This window comes from Arachis ipaensis, chromosome B09 (assembly GCF_000816755.2).
Source record: "Arachis ipaensis cultivar K30076 chromosome B09, Araip1.1, whole genome shotgun sequence".
Lineage (NCBI taxonomy): Eukaryota > Viridiplantae > Streptophyta > Magnoliopsida > Fabales > Fabaceae > Arachis > Arachis ipaensis.
Genome location: NC_029793.2, coordinates 119,118,013 through 119,125,685, shown reverse-complemented (window position 1 = coordinate 119,125,685; position 7,673 = coordinate 119,118,013).

Below are 7,673 nucleotides of genomic sequence, written 5' to 3'. Positions count from 1 at the left end.
TATTTTTAGTTTAATTGAGTTGTTGCTATCAAGTTTTTTTTTTCTCTTTTTTCACTTTAAAATTGAGTTGCTTTGTTATTGTTGGTGTTGTGATGGGTTTAAGGTAAATGGATGGATGAAAAATGGTGTGGTGGTGGTAATAGTGATGACTGATGATGCAGGGGATAGTGGTGATAATGGGGGAGGATTTTTTTTTATTTTTGTTTAAGAGTAAAATTGTCCGAAAAATTTTATTTATGGACAAAAGGATGATTTTATAACGTTTTGTAACGTTGGGATGATTTTAATAACAAAAAAAAGTCGGAGACGATTTTGATTTTCACCCCAAACCTTAGGGACGATTTCAGTACTTAACCCTTAAAAAAAATTATATATTTAAAATTTTTGTATCTATAAGTTATAAGTTGTAGATATTAAATCAAATCTTGGATCAATTTAAGAGTACGATTTTACGAATTTCATTTCGATAGAATGGGGAATTTACCAAGGCTATATTTTAATGTTGAGTTGGAACATAAAATTTGACGCTTTCTCTAAGAAATATATTAACAAATAAATAAAAATATTTAAAAAATATCTACTGCATATAATTCTTTAGATTTGTAATTTTATAATAAGAAGTCGCTTGGCATAACCTTAAATTCTTTTAGTGAAAAGTGAAAACACTGCTTCAAAAAATGTAGACAATAAGGATAAGCCGTGGGCTTTATGTGCGTAATTCAAAGTTTCACTCCTTTTAAAAAATTAAAATATATGGTTCTAATAATGTTGATAGTTCATATGATAATTAACAGTATATTTTTCACTCCCTTTCTCTTTTGAGTACACTAAGGGCCATATCCTTATATAGAAAATATGGAAGAACATGGGATTATTGCTATTTTGGAGCGACACAAAAATATAACATATTCTATATAGGAAAGTGTTGTTTTTGTTAGGCACGCAATTGCTGCCTTCGGCGATCTTTACACACAAATCGAAAGAGTCTCATTAATAAAATAAAATAGAACCTATATTATAGGATTAAATTAAACAATAATTTCTTTTTATTGATAGTACATCTCTGAGTCTTAACCTTAAATTATGTGAACTCCAATGAGATATTTGATAGTTAAAAATATTGTTTATAATAAACTTAGAGTATATTATAGAGTCATTTTATTTAATATGGACTGATATTTGGTATAATGTACAATAATTATGTTATAATTGTATATTTTATTGGTGAATAAATTATTATTTATACTCATGAAATATGAAAACGCTGACATATGTACCTATGATAAATTGAAATTGATTTTGTATCCATCAAAGAAGTTCTCTGTGTGACAAAAATACCTTATTTTGATTATCCATTTGCTTCGTTATTATCCGAATCTACTTAGCACTCCAACCCCTCCAAAACCTTATCTACGCCCTATCTATCTTGATCGGAGAATTACAAGCAAAAATGAACTTTAACACAAACCCTTTAACAACATTACCACCACCACCACCATCACCATCATCATCACTTCCTTTTGAATCAGGATAGCAGGGTAGTCACTGGCTAATGCTTGTTTCATCAGCTTGATGTGAAAAAACACATCCTTCGTATCAAAATTAGCTTGTGCATAGCTATGGAAACAACAAAATAAATCATCAAGAAAAGATAAAGTGCAATGAAGACGGAAAAGATTCATCTTTGGTAATTACTTGATATTTCCACATTCTAAAAAAGTGAAATTCTAAAGGTTATAACAAAGTAACATTAAATCGAGAAATACCACCCTTCTCCCACCCAAAAAAAAAAATTAAAACCATCCTTTTATTTTTGGTCACTTGAAGTTCCTGAATTGCAAAAGAAGGAAATGAAAAAAAAAAAAAGAAGCTGATTGAGTTTATAATATTAAAGCAAACAAAACCCAGAAAAAGAAAGTGTAAAAATTAAGAAAAAAATATTGAAAAACTCCCATTTCTTGTTTTACTTCACTTAAAGTTCCTAAAATTGTGAAAAATGCAGACATGAGGGGTATGATTCAGATCAAGAAAATGGGGTTTTTAGAATTCGAAAAAAGATCGAAACTTTAGCATTGAATTCCAGTTCATACCTCAGTAACAGCGAATTGTACATAGCCCCACACAACGTTCTGTGACCCTTCAATCTTCAAAGAATTTGTAGAAAAAGAAGAAGAGAAAAGTGGATCCCTTGTAGTATTGGCGTTTTGAATGTTGAGAGTGTTCTTGAGTGACGCAATGGCTTCAGAAATATTTTTTGAGAGCTTCTGAAGCTTCTTATGTACGATAGAGTTGTTGGAGTCTTTGGTTGAGTTGGTGGAAGAGGCGGTGGTGGAAGAAAAAGAAAAGGGAGGATTGAGTGCAGTGAGTCATTCGAATCTTTGGTGGGAGCATATGAAGATCTTTGGGTGCCACTTAGGTTTGGATAATAATGAAGTAAGTGCATAACTAAAATAGGGTATTTTTGTCACACGGAATGCATCTTCTGTGGGTAGAAAATTAGTTTCGATTTATCATGGGTACATATGTCAGTATTCTCATCTTTCATGGGTACAAATGGTAATTTATTCTTTTACTAGTATATTAAAATTAACAGAAATTGTTGCCTGCAATTTATAAACAACAAGAAAAGACAAAAAAAATTAAAAACTGGAGAGAACGATTATTGCATTGACGTAAAAAAAATTTTAAAAAGAAGAAAACAGAGGCTTGATGTATAGTGGGATGACTTGATATATGGTGGGAGCCACTTGTCAAAAAAAATCTGAATCTCAGCAACTACGAATAAGGATTAAATGATGGAGAATTCGCGTCCAATTTACAGTTTCTTCTCTTTCTCTTCTTTATTTTTGTTTCTCTGGTGTTTTTATTTTTGTTGTTCTTGTATTCTATTTTTTTTAAAATCATGAGAAAAGAACAAGTGATAAAATTAGTTTTAAGAGTATATTATAATTGTTAAATTTTATTTCAGATATTCGAAGGTGTAAGATTTATGTGTGAGAATTCATGTGATATTATTGTTCCTTTATAATATTATTTAAGTAACTAAAAAGTATAATTTGTGAAAGGATAGATCCCTAAATAATGAATAGAGTGACTAGTGTTGTGTACAGATATCCTATAATAATATTTGGAGGATTCATACAATTTGAAACAAAATATGTCACTGATGAAACAACGATGTAAGAAATATTTTCAATATATCATGAAAGTCCATCACAAGAGTCTGTCATCGAGCAATATGTTGAGTCCAACTAGGGATGGCAAAAAAATCCGCACCCACAGATACCTGCGGAGATTACCTACGATGGAGAGGTTAACAGAGACCTGCAAAATTTCCATGGGGACGAGACCTATCCCATGAATAAATGGGAATGGGGTGCGGATTGAGGTATCTGCTACATGGGGACATGTGAAATTCCTGCAAAAGAAAATTTACTTAAATGTCCTTGTATATATAAGTTATGTAAGTAATAACTCTAATTCATTTTATTCTAATTTATATGTTGAAATTTTTGTATATGTTATTATTATATTAAATTCGTATTTGAATTATGTTTGATTTGATATATTTAGTTGAATTATATAGGATTTTATTATGGTTGTGTTAATTTTTTAACAAAAAATTAAAACTTAATAATATCCAATTATTCATTGATACTCGTGGGTATCCATTTCTTCTGCAAGGAGAAATAAATGGGGACCTGTGACAGAGATAGGGGGCATTTTACTAAACAGTGAGAAAAAGTAAGAGAAGGGTTCCAACTCCTATGGGGACCCATTGCCATCCTTAATTCAAACAATTGCCTTATGTGGTTGAAAAAGCCGATATGAGATAGATGATCCAAATGTAGATGGCGACGATGTTGATTGCACTAATGAAGCAAATGTAGAAGAAATGAAAAATTCACTAGCAAACTAACATCCATTTGGGGAGCCGTCTTTTATGCGCTCTTTAAACCTTGCTCTTTGAATGCACCAGAGTATCCTGAGTATTCAAATGCTAGTATGTGAATATGATGTTAATAGAGTATGTCTATATTTTATGTACTATAATATGATGATTATATTGTGGTTGCTAATTGTAATGTATAATTCCTTTTTGTGGTATTGTTGCAAACCCATCTGTTGTTGCAGGTGGCATATTTGTTATTGGGATGAAATTCAGTTCTAGAGATCAGAGACTGTGATCGTAACCATTAAAGACTATATGATTCATAGAGGAGTTGACTATCGGGTATACGATTCGGAACCAACGCTATTTTATACCAAATGTATACAATAATATGGAAACAACTGTGATTGGCTTATCAAGGCTAGTTTGATCCGGAAGAAACATTGTTGGAAAATAAGATGTTATAACAAAAGCTATGTATAAAAAGTGATAAAGCCATTAGTAAAAGCTGTGATTGCAGATATATTATAGATGAGTTATGTGTAAAGGTGCAATATGTGATTTCAGATGTTCAGGTAAAGTTCAATTACACGATGAGCTACCGCAAAATATGGTTGGCTAAGCAAAAAGCAATGAAAAAGATATTTGGTGATTGGGAGACCTCATATGAGACTCTGCCGACATGGTTTAAAGCTATGTGTAAAAAAAACCGTTAGCAGCTGTACAGTTCGAAACTGTGCTTATCTATCAAGGAGATGAGTTGGCTCAGGATATCCGAGTCTTATAGTGAGTATTTTAGAATTTTTAACTTTGTATTAGATCATTCAAGCATTGCAAATTAGTTGTGCAGGTAAACAGCACATACGTATATGAAAAATATAAGGGAGTTCTTATGGTTGCAGTATCACAGGATGGCAACGGAAATATTGTGCCTATTGTCTTTACCATTGACGAAAGGGAGATTGCTGACGTGTCGTACTTTTTTCTTTCTAATTTGAGAAGATATGTCGTGACTCGAGATGGTGTAGGTATTTTTTCTGATCGCCATGAGTCTATTAGTTCAACCATATCCCGTAGCAATGGAGCATGGAATCTTTCGAGAGCTATCCATATGCATTGTATCAAGCACACAACAGCGAACATTTTAAGTAAGTTCAAGACAACGTACTTACAAAAGCTTATTATAAACATAGGTAAATAACATTTAGCATTATAGTAGTTAGAACATTTTTCATAGTGGATAAATGCCTAATAGTTGTTTTTTGAAACGGTCTATTCTAAAACAATCCATGAATTTAATATGTGATAACAACAACTACATGATCGGGCCGACGTATATACCCCATGGTTGGATAGGATCCCTCTCCATCAGTGTTCTTTGGCATTTGATGGTATGCATAGATGGGGTTATATGACCACAAATCTGGTTGAGTGTATCAATAGGATCTTAAAAGGGATACGCAATCTTCCAGTGACAACGCTTGTTAGAGCCACTTTTTACAAACTCAATGAGTTGTTCACCAGAAAGAAGGTTGAGGCCGAGGCTCACATTAATGTTGGACATATTTTTTCTAAAGTTGTTATGAATTTATTATTAGACTTGAAGCAAATCAGTGAGCATCAGAAAACATTCAAGTTAGTATGTTTGATAGGCGGAATGAGGTGTTCAAGGTCCATGAGATGCCATCCAGTTTGGAGTACACAGTCGATCTACCAGACAGCACATAACATTTATTAAATTTAATTTTTAAAGGTAAAATTTTTATTATTTTAATATATAAAATTTACAAATTTTTATATACTAATTTTACATTGGGTAGACCTGGTTTGTTTCGGGTTACTTTTAGGTCGAGTTAAAATAAACTCGGTTGCCTTTTAAGGCCGGGTCCAGGTCTACTTAAACCTGGCCTGACCCGACCCACGAATACTCCTAACTGTGATTATGGTGATTTTCAGGTGGATCGAATTCCATGTCACCATATGTTTGCATGTTGTACAAACTAGCGCCTTGATTGGTAAGTATATGTCAATAAGGTTTGTCGGATGGATAATGTTAGAAAGGTCTATAGAGCCAGGTTTAAGCCATTGGAAAACCTAACTACTTGGCTATGGGATGAAGGACCAAGGATGATACCTAATCCTAACCTCAGGCGAGTGTGCAAAGGGCGTCCAAAAATGACTCGTTTCTTGAATTAAATGGACATGAACAAGATGCTTACTCCAAGCAGTACAGACTATGTGGTGCGGAGAATCACAGTGGTAATAGATGTCCTCATAGGGTGATGAGCGGATATTTTATACGCTTTTTGGCATCATTTTCATATTGTTTTAGTTATGTTTTGTTTGAGTTTTATTATGTTTTCATAGGTTTTAGTGCAAAATTCACATTTTTGGATTCTAATTTGAGTTGTTGTGTTTTATGGTAATTTCAGGTAATTTCTAGCTAAAATTGAGGAGTTTTGGCAAAGTCTGATTCAGATGCAAGGAAAGCGTAGCAGATACTGTCAGAATCTAACCTCCGAGCACTCAAACGAGCATTTCTAGAGCTACAGAGGTCCAAATGACACGTTCTCAACGGTGTTGAAAAGCTAACTTCCAGAATTTTTTAGCAATATATAATGGTTTTCACTTTTTTTCGAAGTAACCTGCCCATATTGGGCGTTGAACGCTAAAGAGCTACCCCCTGACTGGCGTTCAACGCCCCAAGGAGATAAGCCAGCGTTGAACGCCCAAGAACCACCCCCTTTGGGGCGTTCAACACCTACCAAGAAGCAAGGCAGCGCCAATCACCCCCTAATGGGCGTTCAACGCCCATTCCTCAAAGTTGGACGCCAAGCTCAGCCCAAGTACTCAACCAAAGTGGGCCCAATGATGAATTTTCGCACTTCTAGTCTAGTTTGTCATACATTTTGTACTTCTTAGTTATTATATTAGTATTTAAAGGAGAAGATCACCCATGTTTAGGATCTTCTGCCTCATCTTTACATTCTTTGCGTTTTACATTACTTTCTGTAAAAGTATGAGCAACTAAACCTTCTAAGTTAGGGTTAGGAGCTCTGTTGATTTTCATGGATTAATAATATTACTATTCTATTTCAATACACGTTTGATTCCATTCTCTTGTGTACTTTCGTTCTTCATCTCATGAATTGAGGATGACTTGTGACAATCATCCTTGTTCTATTTCAATACATGTTTGATTCCATTCTAATGTGGCCCTCACTTTTTTTTGGCAAACTATCAATTTGCCCCCACTATTTGGACTTATTGACCGGATCCGGCAATTTCGGTTTTAATGGGCCATTTTAAAAAAAAAACACCAATACTAGGTCAATATTAAAAAAATAGGAGTATATATTAGTGTAATTATGTTTGTTAATTTAAAAAATATAAAATTTATGTTTGGTATTAGACATTAACATCTCTAAACTTAAAAATATAATGTTCAAGAAGATGGATGAGTGGGGTTTCCAGCAATAGAAAGAGGGAGAATGAGGGCAAAATTGGAAAAATACTAAAATGTAAAAGGTATATAGTTATATACTCTATATTATAGTTTTTTAATATCATTTTTGTTATATTTTTAACTCTTTTTTTTTACTTTCCTACCTTGAGAGGTAAAAAAGTTATTTACATATTTTAATATATATTTTATATAATTAATTTGAGTTGGTTAAGTGGTTAGTTTATTTATCCATTTGAGTAAGTATTGAAAATTTGAATCTCTCATTGTGTATGCAACAATTCATTGGCTAGTAACAAACTTTTGAATGAAACTTAG